General features: G+C 37.4%; 1 protein-coding gene and 1 pseudogene across 4 annotated transcripts in view; both read right to left on the reverse strand.

Moving 5' to 3' along the window:
- Window positions 1-21,718, reverse strand: part of CCSER2 (coiled-coil serine-rich protein 2) — a 143,431-nt gene that overhangs the window by 102,092 nt on the left and 19,621 nt on the right. The window lies entirely within an intron of this gene.
- Window positions 12,530-15,091, reverse strand: LOC105543705 (annotated as a pseudogene). The gene has a single exon (XR_001006663.1). The product of XR_001006663.1 is annotated as a transportin-1 pseudogene (transcript).

The raw sequence follows: 21,718 nt of genomic DNA on the forward strand, positions 1-21,718 counted from the left end.
CAACAAAAGAAACTGGAGGGGTTAAGTTTGTTTCAAAGGGGTTGGCATGGTGAAATTACAGTCATTTGATACTGAGGATCAAGGAATGGAGCCCCGTGTGTATCCTGTGGATTTCAGGGGAGTTTAATGAAATCAGAACAGAGGTGGCTCCTTGTGTGCCCACAGGATGTGACCCTTTAGCATCTGGCTACAGAGCAACCCAGGTAATGAATGTTAAATTTAAAGCTAGTCTTACTCCCTCGTGATCTGGTCCAGAAAGTCAAGATGGCAACCCTATTTTCAAAGACCGTTGGTTTAGAAATGAATTCAAGGTGTATTCCCTCTCTAAATCAGTAACTTCTGAATTATTTTCCATACTCTGAACAAAGACAAATTGTCTCCCATTTGTTATCTTCTAGAGCACAAAGAGGCTTTCTCCAGCCCAATTTATTTAGCTTGGAGCATTTATATATATTTTATCCAGCTGAACTATTTTAATTTCCACCAGAAATACATGAAATGTTGTTTCTTGGCATTTTCACTAGCATTTGGTATTATCACAGTTCTTTATATTGGTCATTCTATAGGTGTATAGAATGTGATTTTAATTTGCAATTTCCTAAGGGTTAATTATGATGAATGTCTTTCCATGTCCTTATTTCCCATCCATATCTCCTCTTTGGTGAAATGTCAAAAGTCTTTTACTCCTTTTCTAATTAAATTGCTGGTATTTTGTATTGTTCAACTTGAGAGTTTGTTAGATATTTTGGATATGAGAACTTTGTCAGATATGTGGTTTGCAAAGTTTTTCTCCCACTCTGTAGCTTGTTTTCATCCTCTTAATAGAGTTTTCTGCAATGTAAACATTTTTAATTTTAATGAGGATCAATTTGTCAATTTCTTTCTTATGGATTATGTTTTTAATATCAAAGAACTCTGCGCTTAGCCCTAGTTCCTAATGATTTTCTTCTATATTTCTTTTCAAGTTTCATAGTTCACATTTTATACGATCAATGATCCATTTTGAATTAATTTTAATAGGTGGTGAGAGGTTTAGTTTGAGATTTATTTTGTTTTACTTTGTTTTACCTATGGATATCCAATTGTTTCAGTACTATTTGTTAAAACTGCCTCTCAACATTTTTCAGGCTGGGCGTGGTGGCTCACGCCTGTAATCCCAGCACTTTGGGAGGCCGAGGCGGGCGGATCATGAGGTCAGGAGATTGAAACCATCCTGGCTAACACGGTGAAACCCCATCTCTACTAAAAATACAAAAAATTGGCCAGGCGTGGTGGCTGGCGCCTGTAGTCCCAGCTACTCGGAAGGCAGAGACAGGAGAATGGCATGAACCCAGGAGGCGGAGCTTGCAGTGAGCCGAGATCGCACCACTGCACTCCAGCCTGGGTGACAGAGCGAGACTGTCTCAAAAAAAAAAAAAAAAAATTTTTCAAAACTCACTTGGGCATACCTGTGTAGGTCTACTTCAGGGTTCTCTATTCTGTTCCATTGATCTATGTGTCTATGCTTCTGCCAATACCACACTCTCTTGATTACTGTAATTATTAAGTCTTTATATCAGTTAGAGTAATTCTTGCCACTTTATTCTTATTTTTCAAAATTGTGTAAGCGACTCTAGTTCCCTTGCTTTTTTATATAAATTTTAGAATAAGCCTGTCTATATCTACAAAAATTTATTTCTAGGGTTTTGATGAAAAAAAAATGCATTAAGTCTTTACAAATTTAGGAAGAACTGACATCTTAACTATGTTGAGTCTTCCATGCAGAGAATGCCATCTGAAAATAAAAATCCCTTTTCTTTCTTTCTCTTGGCTTATTACACTGGCTGAACTTCATGAACTACATTGAATAAGAGTGGTGAGAATGGACATATTTGTCTTGTTCTCGAATTTAGGAGAAAAGCATTTAATCTTTCTTCATTAAGTATTAACATAATGTTAGCTGTAGGTTTTTTGAAGATGTCAAATTCTTTTCTATTAGTTTGGCAAAGGTCATTAATTGATGTTATATTTTGCTAAATGAAATTTCTTTTCTCCACCAATTGTTAGGATTTGTTTTCCCATAAAACTGTTAACATGATAGATTATACTGATCGATTTTCAACCCTGCATTCCTAGGATAAGCCCATTTGGCAAATAGTGTTTTGTTTTTGTTTTGTTTCATTGTTTTACATGTTGGTTTCAATTTGCTAACGCTATATTTTTGTTTTGTTTTGTTTTTACACGTTAGTTTCAATATGCTGACATTATGTGAAGACTTTTAAGATTATCTTTATTTTGAATAAAACTCTTCAAGTTTCTCTGTCAACACAGGCTGGGGGCTACCGTTACCAGCAGCCACCAGGGACCCAGACAAAAGAGTGCTCACAGGGTATTCACTTGCATGGGTCCCTTCAGGGCAGGCATTGCAGTTACGGGTCAGATTGTAGGCAAGGCTTCAATGAAACAAATACAATGTGAAAATTTAAGACTTTTTAAGTACTTACAGACCCTGAAGCGTACAGTGAATGCCTTGAGGCCACATGCAGAGCACGGGCTGGTAGAGAGAAAAAGAGAGTTTGGCAACTAGTATTATTGGGAAATAGGGTGTGGTCACTTTAAGTTCATCAGCAAATATAATAAATGAATGGTCCATTTAATGCAAGCTGCAGGAAAGAGAAAGCTGTCTGCTAGGCAGGAGTCATGCCTCTCAATTCTTACCTCTGGCCATTTGGGTGTAGTATAGAAATGGAAACCGTGTCAAGGGTGACTATGGCCTGCCTCTGCCTCTGGCACTAGAAAGCGAAATCTGCATTTGAAATGGCTACTGAAGCCACATAAAATTACAAGCACGCACTACGATCTTAATGAGGGATATTGGCCTATAGTTTCCTTTTCATATAATGTGTTTGTCCGGTTTTAGTATGAGGTTATTGCTAGATTTGTAAAATAAATAGGGGATATCTTTCCTTTTTCTTCTACTTTTTGGAAAAGTCTATGTAGAATTATTGTTATTTCTTCATTAATTGTTTGGTAAAATTGGCCAGTGAAACCATGTGGACAAGATCTTTTTTGGAATTTTTTTTTTTCCACAGAGTAAATTCTTTAATGGTTACAGGGCTATTCAAATTATCTATTTCAACTTGAGTGAAGTTTAATAGTTTGTGCTTTTAAGAAATTGGTCCACTCAAGTAGTAAAAATGTATGCGCTTAAGAGTTTCTCATAGTTTTCTCTCATTATATTTTTAATTCTGTGGAGTCTGTAGCAGTACCTTTTTCCTTCAACCCTGCAATCTTTCACTATGCTTCTGCCAGTCTTGCTAAATGTTTATCAATTTTATTGATCTTTTCAAAGACCACCTTTCAATTTCATTGCTTTTTTTCAATTACTTTTGGGCTTTTAATTCCATTAATCTCTGTTTTCCTTATTATTTCCTTCCTTCTACTTGATTTGGAATTAATTTGATTTTTTACTAGTTTCTTAAGGTACAAGCTTTGATTATCAATTTGAGACCCTTCTTTTCCAATGCAAGTATTCATCACTGTAAATTTCCTTCTAAGCACTGCCTTAGTTACATTGTACAAATTTTGATAAAATATATTTTCATTCTCATTCAGTTCAAGCAATCTGCCCACCTCAGCTTCCCAAAGAACTAAGATTATAGGCATGAGACATGGCACCTGGCTACAGACGGTATTTACTTATTTATTTATTTAAGAGACAGAGTTTCACTTCTGTTGCCCAGGCTGGAGTGCAGTGGCGCGATCTCCACTCATTGCAATGGCCACCTCCCTGGTTAAAGCAATTCTCCTGCCTCAGCATCCCAAGTAGCTTGAATTACAGGTGCCCACCACCATGCCTGGCTAATTTTTGTATTTTTAGTAGATATGAGGATTCGCCATGCTGGCCAAGCTGGTCTCAAACTCCTGACCTCAGGTGATCCACCCACTGCAGCCTCCCAAAGTGCTGGGATTACAGGCATGCGCCACTGCGCCTGGTCTCAAATGGCACTTTTAAAGTGGTAAAAGAAAAAAACTGTCAACCGATGGCAAAAGAATTAAGTCAGATCATTACCTCACACCATATACAAAAACACAAAATGGACCAATGGCCTAAATCTAAGAACTAAAATCATGTAACGCTCAGAAAGAAAAAAAAAAAAGAGGCTGGGTGTGGTGGCTCACTCTGTAATTCTAGCACTTTGGGAGGCCAAGGCAGGTGGATTGCTTGAGTCCAGGAGTTCAAGACCAGCCTGGGCAACATAGCAAAACCCCGTCTTTTTTAAAAAACAAACAAAACAAAAACATAAGGATAAATCTTTGTGACTTTTACTTTGGACTGGCAATGAATTCTTCAATATGACATTAAGAGCATAAGCAATGACAACAACAAAAATAGATAAAAATTGGACTTCATAAAAATTAAAAACTTGTATATCAAAGGACATTATCAAGAAGCCTACAGAATGGGAGAAAATATTTGCAATTCACACATTTGATAAGAATCTAGTACCAAGAAACTCTTACAATTCAACAACAAAAACACAAACAGCCCGGTTAAATGGGCAAAGGACTTGAAAAAACATTTCTCTAAAGATATACAAATATACAATAAACACACAAAAAAGTTCAACCTCATTTGAGAATAAGCAAATCAAAAGCACAATAAAATACCACTTAACGCCCAGTAAGATGGTTACTTAAAGAGAAAAAGAAAATAACAGTGAATATATTTGAAATTTCCATAAAGGGTTAAGTGATTGCCTGGTTTAAAAATAAGCTCTATGAAATCTCTCAAAAAAAAAAAAAAAAAAGGCCAAAAAAGGTAAAAGAATAAAAGTTTAAAAAATAAATGAAAACAAAGAGAAAATTTAAAAAGTCTCAACAGAGATATAACAGCCAATTATTAGAAGTTCTAGAAAAGGCGCACAGAAACAATGGAAGGGATATAATAATTAAATATGAACATTTTCCAGATTTAAAAGAATAATGGAACAACTTCTCCATTTAGGAAGGGTTAAAAAAATGTCATTATCTTATTTAAAATTACTAACTGGTAGGTAACCAAAACCTATTTAGTGAAAATAAATAAATTCAGACTAACACTCATCCCCAGTAACTTCTAATGCAGTGTTCCTATCTCCCACTATCATTGTGACACCCCAAAATTCCTACCCTGAGAGATTTCAGGTATAGTATTGCTACAAAACTGTTTCTGGAAGTGTCGGAAATACGTATACACCATGGAATACTACTCAGTTATAAAAAAAGAATGAGCTCATGTCTTTTGCAGCAACATGGAACTAGAGGGTATTATTATAAGTGAAATAACTCAGAAACATAAAGTCACATACCACATGCTCTCACTTATAAGTGGGAGCTAAACAACGGGTACAGCTGGACATACAGAGTGGAATAACAGCCATTGGAGACTACAAAAGGTGGGAGGATGGGAAGGAGGTGAGGGTTGAGAATTTACCAATAGGTACAATGATCACTATTCAGGTGATGGGTATGCTAAAAGCCTAGATTTCACCACTACACAATATACACATGTAAAAAATCTGCATCTGTATTCCCAAAATACATAAAAATTAAATTTAAAAAATCTTTCTGGAAAATAGGATGAGACTGTGACTGTAACTCTCTGTAAAACTCAAATGGCCAGATGTGGTAAGAGTGACCGACTTTAAACAAGCTTACAAAACATCACCAGAATACAGGCAATGTACAGATGAAACTTCCTTAAAATATATTGGTTCCCTGATCAAGAAAACAGAACAGGGCTCTGTGAATATGTCTACATAAATTCTTCACTTAAGAATACCCTATGAAACAAAATCATTACCTTAAAAAAAAAAAGTCTATTCATCATTATTGGTATACCTCAGCTACAGTTCAATTCTTTACAAATTTTTCTTCTGTTCTCAATAAATGACCTTAGATTTTTCTCTATCCTTCCCTGGAACAAACCTACCTTAAGACCCAGGAACTTTAAAAATAAACAGGTATAAATTCAAAATCTGGGAAATAAAGAGGAAGAAATTAGTAGGAAAGCACGTAGCTCCTTTCAAAAGGCACAAATAAATACTGTTTCATTTTGGGGTCTCGAAACTGAAATTATGGCTTCTCATTAAATATTTTAAGAATTCTACTACAATAAAAACAGGAGTTCCAGAGAAATGAAATAATTTTCCTGATAAGCAGAATAATCCCTGCAAATACGATACCTTACATGGCAAAGAGGGAATTATGGTTGCCAGTCAGCTGACCTTAAAACAGGAGTATTATCCTGGATTATCTGAGGGGGCCGAATGTATAATAATCACTCAGAATGGAAGAGGGAGGCAGAAGAGAGACAGAAGGAGAATGGTCAAAGAGGTGCGGTGTTGCTGGGTTTGCAGACAGAAGAAGGAAGTCATGAACCAAAGGCAGTTTTTAGAAGCTGGAAAAGATAGGGAAATGGATTCTTCCCTCAAGTCTCCAGGAAGGCACTTAGCCCTGCTGACATCTTGATTTTAGCCTGCAGAGACGTGTGTCTGACTTGTAAGCTAGAAGATAGTAAGATAACAAATAGTGTGTTGTTTTAAGCCATTGTATTTGTGGTAATTTGTTATAGCAGCCAGAGAAAACGTACACACCCTGTTTCTCAAATGCTATAATTAGGCTTATTTGTTTCTACTGTTTTAGAGTCATTCCTATTCTTACCGCATTCATTTTCCATAATTTAAATATTTGTTCCTTCCTTTCTGTGATGCCTCACAGAAGGCTGAAACAGAAGAAACAGACCACTACAGAAGCACGTGAGCACCTGAAAAAGGAGAAGAGTCAGGTGTGTCTGGTGAGACTTCTAATGGTTGCAGTCATGTAATATGTTCCGTAGACCTCAGCAGTAAGCTCAAATCAAGTTTTGATTGACTGGACTTCACTTAAGCCTTTTAAAATTTACTTTTTTACTTCAGCCTTCACAGGTTTCAGATGAGTAATTTTAGCTATACTGATTACAAATGGGTGGCAGATTTCAGTTAACATATATATTTAATAAATCAAAATGCCAAGTGCATTAGTGGTATGTGTAGTCCTTTTGTTACAGAGAAAATGAATGTATTGAGTGACCTCAATTCCTTTAGCAGTCAGAATTTCCTTATTTTAGGTTCAATTTCCTGTCCTCAAATCAGTCAAGTTACAGTGCATCCATGAGTGCCCATTTAACCTGAGAACAACCCCATCACACTTTTGCATATTACATCAAGTGAAGTTTCAGTAACATTTTTGAAAAGCTTTTCTTTTTGTTCCATTTTACTGCAGAATTTCATATCTTAAGGACATTATACTTTGGGGGAGGTGGTAGTAAAAATATCATAGGATGATTTTATGAGTAGATTATGATAATACCAGAGATTTATTAATCAATGCACTTAAGATTTACCAGTTAGGTTTTAGGTAAGAGTAGAAAGTGACTGAAATGTTCTAGGAAAATAGAATAACATGCATAACAACTATCATACAGTAATACTGACTAGTATTTTTATATGCAGAAGTTTCTAAACAACTGAATAGGAGCTGGTATGGACACAAATAAGGTGGTAGATGTGTTTTTTATCTAAATTAAAAAAATAATAATGCTATACACTAGCATAGTCATTACGGCAGTTTATAATTGTAAAATATTGGAAACAATCTTGATGCCCATTGTTGGGACAGTAATTGAATAAACAATGCACAGTCTACAAAATAAGTAGTATACAGTGGTACAAAAAGAATAAGGGCGATCTTGGCCAGATGCAGTGACTCACGCCTGTAATCTCAGCACTTTGGAAGGCCAAGATGGGTTGATCACTTAAGCCCAGGAGTTCGAGACCAGCCTTGGCAACATGGTGAAACCCCATCTCTACCAAAAACACAAAAATTAGCCAGTCTCGTAACCCAGTCTCAAAATAAATAAATACATACATAGGCTAAAATTTTAAAAATAAAATATTTTTAAAAAAAGAAGAAAAGGGAAGATCTCTTCGAAGTAATATGAAATAAATGAGTACTTACTTTAAATAAACCATGATGTGGGCAGAACCCAAAATGAAATACAAATAGCAACAAATGAACCTAAAAGTATTACAAATGAACAATTGCACTGAAAGGATTGAGAACTAAAAGAACTAACATAAGTAAACTTGGAAAACAGTACTTATTGTATTCTGTAAGGTTAAGGTTAAAAAAAAAAGAATGCTAAGCAAATATTATAAGTTAGTACATCTTTTTCATAGGGTGTTAAGTTAGCAATTCTGAAACTCTGTGTGTATATAATACAGTATAAATATAGTATATAGTATATAATATACTATAAATATATACTATAACATATCTATAACTATGTATAAATATATACTGTAATCCTTATACACACACACACACACATAGTGTTGAATAACTAAGTAAATATATTGTGGTTGAGAAACCAATTTTCTCACTTTCTGAGAAAAGACTTAAAAATAAGAAGAAAGGCTAGAACAAATTCTGTAGCATTTGATTGGAATCAAAGGTATCCGTGTGAACTCTTGGTCTTTAATATATATGGAAATGGATACAGAAATAAATATAGAAGAGAAGCGTGTGTGTATACATATAATTGTCAGTTCTGTCTGCCACAATAACTAAAAGCAATTACACCTCAGTAGCAACAAACACACCTAGCCCCCAGATCTTGGTTTCTAAATCTCATTCTCCAATAAAAATCTTCCTTGGAGACATGATGACTCAAGGGCTGGGGCAGGGAAAATACAAGATAAGCCTGCAATATTTTGTGGTCATATGAGACACTACTTATTCAGCTACGGCTGAAATCTGGGTTTCCCAGTGGTTGGTCTAATGTTCTCATGTTATTTTCTCCTTCACCATGTACTAAAACATAGAAAGAGGTTCCACAGACCAACTTTCCTTTCTGTGTCTCCATGCAACCCAACTTAAGCTACCAAGCTGGCAGCTTCTGCTAATACAGGTTGTCTGACTCCCAAGACCAGGAAAGGGATAAAAGATTGCGGAAGTACCACATAAATGCCACTAGAAATTGAAGAGCCTGAAGGCAATACTTTTAATCACCTGGGACAATAAAACAGAATAGCCTAAATTGAAAACTATTTAATTACTAATTCAGGCTACAATAGCAACTTCAACAACTCCTAAAATTCATTCAATTAGTGAAAGACTCTAGCTTCAGTGTCCTCATTAACTATAACAATTTTATAATAGCTACTTGATCTAAATCGCAGAATTCAGTATTTTCTCCAAAAATACTACTCATTATACATCTACTCTATGCCAGGTACAATGCTAGGTAAAAGTAACATATTACACTCTGTTCTTTTTTTTTTTGTTAAGACAGGGTCTCGCTGTGTCACCCAGGCTGGAGTGCAGTGGTGCAATCATGGCTTATTGCAGCCTCAACCTCCTGGACTCAAGTGATCGTCCCACCTCAGCTTCCCAAGTAGCTGGAACCGCAGGCATATGCCACCATGCTCAGCTAATTTTCAGTGTTTTGTACAGATGGGGTCTTGCTACATCACTCAGTCTGGTCTCAAATTCCTGGGCTCAAGCAATCCTACCACCTCAGCCTCACAAAGTGTTGAAATTACAGGCATGATCCACCACATCCCGCCTATTCTCTGTTTATTAACAAATTACTTTTAAGTTCACTGACTTTTTCTCTGCAACACAGGCTTTGATCAAGAAGGAGTTTAGATAATCCAATAACTTCATTTTTATGAGAAAAATTGTTCAGAAAAGAAGTACTCTCTCTGTTCATGGTCTTATACATAGATGGGAAGTGTGTATGAAGATCTGATACAGAAGTATTTATAATATTTAATGTTATATTTAATGTTATATCTTTCTTATTTTAAAAATCTGATGTGTAAATATCATTTGTCCTTTCAGTTTGAGATACTGAATTTTCCTTCCTTTCCACCACCTTACTTCCCTGGGGTCATTTCCAACTACCCTCTACCCCACACCCTATACTCTTAGCAATGCTGATATTCGTCTCTCACACATCATGATTTTGCAATACATTCATGCTGTACATGCTGTTCCCTATGCTAAAACGCTCACCATCTAATTTCCTTGGCCAATTGGTAAAACTTGCATTCATTCTTCAACACTCAACTCAGAAGTAACTTCCTCTTCAAAAGCTTCTGAATGACCCCCCAACACACACACACACACACACACACTTTCCTTTTGTTATTTCAAGAGCACATGCATACCAATCATTTATAAATTCATACTATGATCATGTTTTTATAATTTATCTGCCTATCAAACAAGATTTTGAACTAATTAAGGACAAGGACAGCCTTATCCACCTCAGTGTCCTCAGAAATTAAGAGTATGCCTGGAGCGTAGTAGAAGCTCAAGAATTGTTGAACTGAACTTCATATTGTAATATACTTAATCTATAAGAAACATTAATACTGAAGAAAAATATAATTATGTTTAAAGAATCGCAACAACTACATTTCATAAATTTAAACTTTTCTTCACACATAAAAGTTATATTAATAGGACAAAAAGATCTATACTGATAATTAAATGTACATGGAAAATTCACTACTGGAGGTGGAGTATCTCCTTTCTATTCGTTCAAATTTTGTAACTCAATGTCAAAGCATACCTGAAAGTATCAGTATCAGTTTGAGATTTCTATTTACCTACATTAGGACCATCTCAACTTTATACAAGCTGTCCCTCCACTACCACATCTATGCTAGCATCACATTTTTAGTTACCTGCAGCTTGCTATTATGACACGTGATACCTTAGAAACTTACTTTGTAAATAGGTTATGTCATAATGTGTATAGAAAACTAAGTGAAAAGTATTAAACAGTACCTTTAATTTTTTAAGGGTTAACTTAACAAGGATTTATTCACAGGAATACATGTATGTAGAGAAAAATAACAGAAAAGCTAAACAAATGAAATGAAGAGGATCCAAACCAACTTTCACTCTATAGCTTTTAACTTGCAACCTGTGTACATATATCTACAGCACAGAGGGCCACCAACATGCACCAAAATACAGTATAGGAACCCTGCCTTACACTCATTAACTTAAACATATCTTTAAGATCACACTTTGAACAACAAAAAAGGAAGCTTAGAAGGCAGTGTGTTGAGTGGGAATAAACACTGAAATACAGCAATCATTTTTCAATTTCTACAACTGTCTTTATGTGCCAACTAACATTTATGTAGTCTTTTACAGATCTTTTACCACGTAATTTAAATGTTAGAAGTTTTGATAAAATCATGAGTAGTATATAACCATGCAGAAAGCACATCACACTGACAGCACAGAGGCAAAGAGTTTGCACAGGTATATCAGCTTTCCACATTGCGCAGGTCACACACAATGCAGTATCAATCTTATTCCTAACAGATCCTAAAAAAGATATTTCAAGGACTAGCTGTAAACTACAGTACTTTATATATCTATATTCTTAATAAAAATAAAACCCACAAATCTTAAAAGGGAACTTTAAATGCAGGGTTACACTAAATGGGTAAACTGCATCACAAATTTCTGCAACACAGGTAAATGAATACCAATCTCACTCTATATGATGCAAGCATGCTACTTTCCCACTAATTTAAATTACTTTCAACCACTATGAGCCAGAATGCATGCCTGAACCTTAAACTACACTTTAAAAAATAACATATTGGCCTAGAAATTAAATCTAATGAAGTACAGCCATCAAATTATATCCACTACATTAATGTTAAATGCAAAATTAAGATATCATCTTTAGTTTGATATATCAAACCCCATTTATTTCACCCTCTGTGCCCACCCTAAAAAAGGTAAAAGGAGTGACTCATTTGGCATTTCACAGAGTGCTTCATTGTTTATGTTTGTTTTGTTTTATTTCCAACTTTTTTGGGGTACCTTAAATTGTAACTTCCAAGAACCTGCTTCTACTACAGGAAGGCAAGCTGATTTTAACTATATTAGTTCTGTTTGTGTAGTTCTTCATCAACATGCAAAACAAGGCCCCATCACGTGGGAAAACTTGGATAAAAAAAAAAAACAACTTTAAATTAAAAAAGAAAAAAGCTTCTTTACTATTTGTAGCTCCCATTCTTAGGTTTCCTTTATTGTGCGCTGTAAAATTGTTCCTCTTTCTTGTCCCCATCCATCATTTATATGGTTCCTGTTTTGGTACAATTCTCCATAATATTCCACAATGTGCTGTTTTGTGAGTAGACTGAACAGATTTTTTTTTTTCTTCTTCAAATCCAGTGCGGAGTTGTAACTGGAGACATATTTCCACCCACAAAGGCTCTAGATGTTAAAACGTTTTCCAACATCGACTTAATACAGTGACGGCAACACCTCCCTCCTGCCCCTCTCAGTACGGTGGGGACTGTAGTGTATTGCCTACTGGTTTACCCTTTTCCGCGTAAAGGGTAGCATTTTCCCTGAGGGCAGAGGCTCCCTCATAGTCTCCAAGACTGAAGGACCCCAAATTTTGGGACTGCAGCTTAAGTGTATTAGATTAAACACCATAAACAGCTGCAAGATGCTCTTTTTAAGAGAAGAGGAAACTGGTTAGAGAAATGCCTCCAATTTTATTGCCAACTTGATTTTTAAATCCATGAAGGATCTCACAGAACATGTCTCTGAGATCATCTTTTGGGTTAATCCATGATGTAACAGCATCACACAAAAAAATACATAAAATCTTGGATTACACCACTGGGATTCACAATGATCATGGTACAAATTCCACGGAATGCTGAATCCTTTTCCTCATTGTCTCTTATGTTTCTCAGAGAGGTGCACCAGGGTCTTCATACTGCTGTAGCATCGGGGCCACCTCTTGAAGACACACGTAACCAAGACGGCCAATCGTTATTGCTGTATTCTCTAACAATGTCTTTGGTGTGTTGGGTCTGTTAATGATTTCTACAAGCTGGTGCAACACCATAGGAATATAAGGCCGCATCTCTATACCCATTTGAATGGAGATTTCTCCAACTGCCCATGTGGCATTGCTGCAGACTGAAAAGAATTCTGGATTTGGGTTGGTTCCCAATATTGGCATGAAATCAGCTATACAAGGCTGAACATGCTAAAAGTAAGCTTTTGTGAGGTCACCTAAAGGGTCAAAAGAACTCTGTCGAACTTCTAGCATTTTATCCTGCCTTCACTGATACATTCGTGTTAGGATGTTACTTCAGGTTACCAGCTGTTCAATGTTGCCTCCAAGTCCTTCAGCCAGGCCACTCAGTAGATCAAGAGCCACTATCATAAAATCTTTATCTGGAGCTTCATATTGATCTGGATGCGCATTGTTTAGCACGGCTTGTGCAAGAGTCTTCCTCATTGTCTCTTACACAGGTTCACAGTACGGAAGAAAGCCAGACTGCAGTGCTGTGGCAACTGAAGATAGGCACTCAGGTAAAGGAAAGAGATCCTTATCTTCATCATTTAACATGTTCCATTTCTGGGTCAGTGGAGGCATTAGCATCTGAATATATTCTAGTTTGTTTGAATGATGTCCTACTGAATCAGCTAATGTTCCTAAGGCATTGTAAAGCATGAGTAGGTTCTTATGCTGGTATTTACTAAATGCAAAGACCAGGGTATCAAGTATATAAGCAAAGTGAGGAACAAGTTCTGTACAAGCCTCCTCTTCCAGGGTAGCAAAGGCACTGTCGGCAGCTTCTTGTACTCTCTTGTTGCTATCCAGGATGCGCTTTAGCAGTTGTCATTAATGGCTTCAGGTACATGTCTGGTGGCTGGCTGACTACCCAGTATGCATAGTGGCTAAGAGTCCAGCATGTTATGGAATGTACAAGAGTCATTTTATCAGTGAGGCATTGAATAAAGTGAGGAACAAGCTCGGGCAAGTATGGAATAATGCCCTGCATGCAACCTTCAGCAATTGCTCCTAAAACCAAGATGCCTGATTCTTTAACAACCCATTCATGACGAAAAAGTAATTCTTTCAAAAGGGGTGGAATATGTGGCAGCAGTTCATCATGATACACATTTGCAAGAACACCTAGGGCAGCAGCAGAACATTTTCTTAGATTCCAGTCAGAAATTGTATCATCATCAGCAATTTCATCATCATCATCTTCCTCTTCAATTCCATCTTCATCATATTGCTGAGCCATTGTCCTTGATCAGTGAAAACATGGCCATATATCTTGAGTCTTACATAGAACATACTCAACTATATTATACATGTGAGGCAACAGGCGATCCATTCGAACTTCAAATAATCACAAGTACTTGGCACACATGTTTCCGTGCCTCTGGTTCTTCATCACTAGCCAATGCAAAGAGATTCTCAATAAAAGAATCAATGTGCAACATTAGAGCTTGGGTCCTACTGATGATAAACTGATTGACACGTGCAACAGCGCGAGACCTTATTTCTGGACTACTGTGCTTTAAGAACTATAAAAATTTGGGAATCATGATGTTGAAAGGATGATCTAAATCATAACTACCTAAAATCTCAGCAGAATCTTCACAAATCTTCTGAAGGGTGCCAAATGCTCCCTCATGGGTGTTGTAATCTTCAGCATACAGGCTACAGAGTTTTGGTAAGAGGTCAGGCCAATTCTGTAATTCTCCCTTGGAGGCTAGAGTTGTGATCACAATACTAATGGTGGCTCTAATCAGAGGAGAGGAGTCACCAATATTATTTAAACATTCACTTTTAATAAAAGTCTGTTATACCATATGGGAAGTTCTTAAAGTGTACTTTCACATTATTCTTCAAGATGAGATCTTGTGGGCTCATCTTCAGATTTTAATTTTGTAAGAACAAAAATCAAGTAGTTGTTAAAGTCTGAATATTTATTAAGTTGTTCCAGTTTTTGTTGCACGGTTCTCTGGATGGTGGTGTCTGGGGACTGCGACTCCTTTAACAGCTGCAGGATTTGCTGAAGCCTGTGCTTGTCAGGTTTCCACTCATACTCCATCTTAGTTTGCTGGGGTGCCCCGAAGGAAGTCTCGAATGGCAAAATCCAGCGGAACTGCTCCTGGCAGCCCGGCTGCCAACATCTGTTTCTGCTGCTGCTGCCGTCACGGCCACCCAGCGCCAGTACCTTTAATTTAAATGTTTCTATTTATTTTCAATTAAAAGGCAATATTTATCACATGTCATCATGACACCCATTTCAGCAACTATTTATTTTGTCCTTATTTGGTGCCAGAAACTTATAGGAGAGATAAGGAGATAATAAAGTATCAACTATACATTCAGGAACATGTAGTAGTAACTAGAGATTAAAAGTGACTAGACAGACTGAAATAAAAGTGAGAACAGATTATGAAAAGAAAAAAGCCAAAGTGTAGATATGACACAGAAGGAATGGGAAAGCCACAAGAAAAGTAACAAGTCAAACTGGTGACAAAATAATTTGGCAAAATGAATCAAAGCAGAAACACTAGCTATAACTTCTAAAGGTAGGGAGGTGATGTTTTTCATCACTACAGTCAATCAATAATGGAATTTGGTCAACTGTACCCTCTAAACCCATTTTCAAAACTACCCACCCCTCCAGAACTCCACTTTTGCCACCACAATGTTATAAGCTACTACCACTGCTGACTTGAATATTAGCTTCCATGATCCTGTCTAGCTCCCCTCTAATTCAATCTTCATACAGAGCATTTTAAAAATGTAAACTGAACTAAATTTTTTGGAGTTTAAAATTCTCCAAATGCTTGCCTTCAATTTCTAAGGCAAAGATCCAAATCCTTCAAGCTCTATGAAAGCTCTGTACTGACAGCCTCTTCTCCTGCCACTTCTTTCCTCTGAGTCAGTGCTCAGGATATCCTGGCCTTCTCATAGTTCCTCATACACTCCACAATCCCTCCCGCCCTTTCCTAAAGCATTCAACATTCTTCCAGCCGTAGCAAATAGAAAGCAATTTTTAAAAGCAAGCTGAACATAAATGAATGAACCAAAAAGAAACATAAAAAGAAAACCCTCCATATACTGCCTTTTCTCCTTTTGTTTGTTCTCAGACTCTACTATAGTTTGGTACAGAGATAAAAACAAGTGTGGAAGCAGATAATCTGAATGTTTGGTTTTCAAAAAAGGTTTCTCCAACAAGAGTCCAAGTGAACCATTCTCCAAAAGGGAGTCTTTTGGTAACAGACAGAAAACAGAGAACAGTGCTAAACAGGTTCTTCTTTACCTTAAAGGAGAAACCCAGTATAAATCTATGGTGGCAGTAAAAACAATGACTTGGGAGTCAGTTGTTCCGATTTTTAATTACTCTGTACTGCTAGAGTGACTATGTGACTTTACCTTTCTAGGCCTCAGTATCTTTATGAAATAAATGGATAAGACTAAATAATCTCTATGACCTTGATTCTATAGCATCTAATTTTTCTGCTTATAAAATATACTACAGCTTTGTCAAACAGTAAAAGTCCAAGTGAATGGAAGAACAGAGGTCTACATGCTTTTCTAGAGCATCCAGGGGAACACAGCCTTGCCCCAGTGGGACACATTTTGGACTTGAGCTTCAAAATGGTAAGATAGATGCTATTTTAAACTACTAACTGTGGTAATATGTCACAGCAATGAGAGAAAACTAATACATCAACAGATTTACAAATGTGTTTTTTATTCAGCCTGACCCTAATTACAAAAAAAAAAAAAAAGTCCTGGGTACCTAGAACCCTTAATGAGATTCTTTTAAAGGACAGTATCTCTACAAATACACCACAAACATAGTATCATATGTGCTATTTTTTTCTAAATAAACAATGTTTTTCCGTTTTCAAATAATTTTGAAATAGATGCTTCTTGAATCTTTAGGATTGAGCTGATCTCAGGATTCTTACAAATCCTTCCAACATTAGTTGCTGTGCACTTTCATGACTGATTATAATTAAACACTATCACATAAACTGACCATTAAGATAATCTAATTCGGATTCCCTAAAAATCAGAGTTTACACCAAATTTTTGAAATATTGTTTGAAAAAAATGAAGCTTTCAGCTTTCTGCACACTTCTAGTTTCAAGCTTCCATATTAATCACACTAAATGATCCAGATCCTATAAAGCTTATTACACACAGAAGCATTTTTCATGATTTTTTAATGTCATTCATTTTGATAATAAAGCAGATACATGCCTGGCCAGGCACAGTGGCTCATGCCTGTAATCCCAGCACTTTGGGAGGCCAAAGCAGGTGGATCACTTGAGATCAAAGCTCGAGACTAGCCTGGCCAACATGGTGAAACCCTATCTCCACTAAAAAGACAAAAATTAGCCGGGCATGGTGGTGTGTGCCTGTAATCCCAGCTACTCAAAGAATCACTTGAACCCAAGAGGCAGAAGTTGCAGTGAGTTGAGATCAAGATCGCGCCACCACACTCCAGCATGGGTGACAGAGCAGGACTCCATAAAAAAGAAAAAACAAAACAAAACAAAACAGATACATGTTAAGTCTTAGAATATTTATACTGCATCTGTATTATTAAGATTAAGATGTCCCAGATCATCTCCATAAATCATCCTTCAAATAATCCATGCATTAATGGTGTAGAGGTTTCAGAGCCCAAGTAGGATGAGAAAGACATCAATGTGGAAAAGGATATGGTGGCAGAAGTGAAGTGGGTTACAAAGAATGAAGTTAATCAAATAAGAACAGTCATGCACCATATGACAACATTTTGGTCAATGACTGACTGCATATAAATCTGGTCCCTTAAGATTATAATGGAGCTGAAAAATTCCTATTGCCTAGTAACATAATGATGTCGTAACTGTCATAACATCATAGAGCGGTGCATTACCTTTTCTATATTTAGATATGCTTGGATACACAAATATCATTATTGTTATAATTGCCTACAGTATTCAATAAGGTAACATGCTATACAGGTTTGTATCCTAAGAGCAATAGGCTAATACCACATAGCCTAGGTATATAGTAGGCTACAACATCTAAGTTTGTGTAAGTACATTCTATGATGCTTGCACAACAATGGAATTACCTAACACATTTCTCAGAATGTATCTCCATTGTTAAATAATGCGTAACTGTAAATATTTTAAGTATAATAATGGAAGTCAGGTTTATCACCATCAGAGACGGAGGTTGCAAATATAGAAAAGGAAAAAACTAGAATTGAAACCTGTGGTGTTAGGATGGAATTGGTGGTATTAGTGTGAATTCATGGTTTTCAAAATATATAAATAATGTGGACATAAATATTGATACATGTGTGTGCAAGTATATATGTGTATATATATATTCCCCAGCTCTCATCACTGAAGATGTCTGTGAGCAGCAACTTTTCAATAGCAGTGAACACATCTAGCCCCTAAAACTTGGCTCCGAAACAGCATTTCCTAATAAAAAGAACAAGGGCTCTAGGAGAAATCACTCATTCCAGGCCTAGGGCAGAAAAAAATGAAAGATGAGACTAAATCATCTTGTACAAAAGAGCAAGGGAGTGTTCAAAGAATTACGAGAGATAGAAGAAAAAAGCACAGGAGTCTGTTTGAAGGAGCACTCACTGGCCAGGAGACTGAAGAGACTAAAGTACATGATAAAACCAACGTGTCATTCTAACATGGATCTTTTTACTATAGAAGATATTATTGCCTTCAGTTTTTGGCTCAGAAGAAGCCAAGGTGTAACTCTCTTTGGTTGTACCAAATCCAGGTTCATCTGACACCAGCTGCCTCCACCACGCTGCTGAAGTTCCACCCCAATGAGATCAAAGTTGTGTATCTGAGGTGTACCGAGGTAAAGTCAACGCCATGTCTGCACTGGCCCCCAAGATCGGCCCCCAGGGTCTGCCTCCAAAAAAGGTTGGTGATAATATTGCCAAGGCAACCAGTACCTGGAAGGGTCTGAGAATTACAGTGAAACTGACTATTCAGAATAGACAGGCCCAGATTGATGTGGCACCTTCTCCTTCTGCACTGATCATCAAAGCCCTCAAGGAACCGCCAGGAGACAGAAAGAAACAGGAAAATATTAAACAAGGTGAAAATATCACTTTTGATGAGACTGTCAACATTGCTCGACAGATGGGGCACCGATCTTTAGCCAGAGAACTCTCTGGAACCATTAAAGAGATCCTGGGGACTGCCTAGTCGGTGGGCTGCAATGCTGATGGCCGTCACCCTCATGACATCGTAGATGACATAAACAGTGGTGTGGCAGAATGGCCAGCTAGTTAAGAAGCACAAAGGAAAATATTTCAATAAAGGATCATTTGACAACTAAAAAAAAAAAAGAAAAGATATTATTGGTCAGATGGAGGAACTTGAATGGGGTCTGAGGATTTGGTGGTAGTAATCTATTCATGTTAATTTCATGATGCAGATGGTTATTCTGTGATTATACAGGAAAATGTTCTTGTTTCCAAGAAATATACATTAAAGCAGGAGTCTCTAACCCCTGGGCCATGGACTAGTACCAGTCTATGGCCAGTTAAGAACTGGGTTGCACAGCAAAAGGTGAGCAGCAAGCAAGTCAGCATTACTGCCTGAGCTCCACCTCCTGTCAGATCACCAGCAGCAATAGACTCTCATACGAGAGTGAACCCTATTGTGTACTGTGCACATGAAGGATCTAGGTTGCACACACTTTATGAGAATCTAATGCCTGATGATCTGAGGTGGAAGGGTTTCACCCTAAAACCATCTCCATTTGCACTCCAGTCCACGGAAAAACTGTCTTCCACAAAACCAGTCCCTGGTGGCAGAAAGTTTGGGAATTACTGTATTAAAGTATCTGAAGGCCATAGGGCTTCAGGTAGGAAGATTATGTTTAAATGGCTCAACGGGGTGGGGGGAGTCATTTGTACTTTTTGCTGTCACTTTTTAATAGATACAAGAACACTAGTTTCTGCATCACTTTGTAGAGACCATCAATACCACCTCCCCAACCCTTCCCACCACTTCATGAGTATTAATGAATGGGGAAAATAACACTCTACAGTGGCCTCAGTAGAAAAGATTTTAAAAAGGCTATTTATTCACAGTGAAAGGACAAATGTAAACAAGGCAAAGTCCAGCCATGAAATAACCTTATGGATCACAAACCAAAATTTGAGACTTTATTCTAACCCAAAGCAATAGAATCTAAACATGCATAACTAAGAAGAAACTTAATACTGATGCAGGATGTATGATAAAACCTGAGTTAAAGGGTCATAAGCATCAGAAAATGAGAATTTTACTAAAGAAAAGTACAGGCCAGGCATGCTGTAATCCCAGCACTTTGGGAGGCCAAGGCGGGCAGATCACGAGGTCAGGAGTTCGAGACCAGCCGGGCCAGCATGGTGAAACCCCGTCTCTACAAAAAATTAGCCAGGCATGGTGGCATGTGCCTGTAATCCCAGCTACTCAGGAGACTGAGGCGGGAGAATTGCTTGAACCCTGGAGGCGGAAGTTGCTGTGAGCCGAGATCATGCCACTGCACTCCAGGTTGGGTGAAGAGCAAGACTCCGTCTCAAAAAAACAAAAGAAAAGTCCAATCTTTGTCTTCAAAATTACTTCAGTGCAGGTATGAAGATCAATACAAAGTAGTATACTACAAACTGAAATACAGTGCCAAACACAGGAGGCAGCAACTGATTAGAAGTAGGAAGGAAGGAGTAATTAATTCTAACTGGAAAGAACCATTTATCGAGTACCTACACACACTGTCAGTATCACAGCACAGAAAGATGAAAAGAGGCTGTCCTCATGATGTAACAGGAAGGAGAAAGGCAGAAAACAAAACCAGTGTGTGATTTAAAGTGCTATAGGGTCTCAACATTGAACAGTTAACCCTTAGATGGAGGGGAGAAAATAAAAGTCTGAATACAGCCTTAAAGGAGGAATAGATGGGAGCATTAAGAAAAATATAAACAATTTCAAATGGTCTTAGCCCGGGAATGTAGGCAAGGTAGCAGTAGTATGAAAAAGGCCCTGAACACGGATACAGGTATTTTTTTAGATTTTAGATTCATGATGTGTGAGTTTACTCCATGAACATGTTGCATAGTGGTGAGGTTTGGGCTTCTAGAAACCCATCACCCAAACAGTGAACACTGTACCCAATAGGTAATTTTTCAACTCTTATCCGCCATCCATCCTCCCCACTTCTGAAGCCCCCAATGTCTATTATTTCCATGTTTACATCCATGTGTACCCACTGTTTAGCTCCTACTTACGAGTGAGAACATGCAGTATATGATATCCTGTTTCTGAGTTATTATACTTAGAATAATGGCCTCCAGCTCTGTCCATGTTGCTACAAAGGATACAGCTTCATTCTTCTTTTTTTTTCTTTTTCTCTGGAGAAAGAGTCTTGCTCTGTTGCCCAGGCTGGAGTGCAGTGACATGATCTCAGCTCAGGCCATTGCAGCCTCTGCCCAGGTTTGAGTGATTCTTGTGCCTCAGCCTCCCAAGTAGCTGGAATCGCAGGCATGTGTCACCATGCCTGGCTAATTTTTATAGTTTTAGTAGAGACGGGGTTTAGCCAAGTTGGCCAAGCTGGTCTTGAACTCCTGGTCTCAAGTGATCCACCTGCCTCAGCCTCCCAAACTGCTGGGATTACAGGCATGAGCCACCAGGCCCAGTCTCAGTTTCATTCTTTTTTATGGTTGCATAGTATTCCATGGTGTATATACACCACATTTTCTTTATCCTATCAACTACTAATGGACACTTAAGTTGATTCCATGACTTTGCTACGATG

Source organism: Mandrillus leucophaeus, unplaced genomic scaffold (genome assembly GCF_000951045.1).
Source record: "Mandrillus leucophaeus isolate KB7577 unplaced genomic scaffold, Mleu.le_1.0 Scaffold1075, whole genome shotgun sequence".
Taxonomy (NCBI): Eukaryota; Metazoa; Chordata; class Mammalia; order Primates; family Cercopithecidae; genus Mandrillus; species Mandrillus leucophaeus.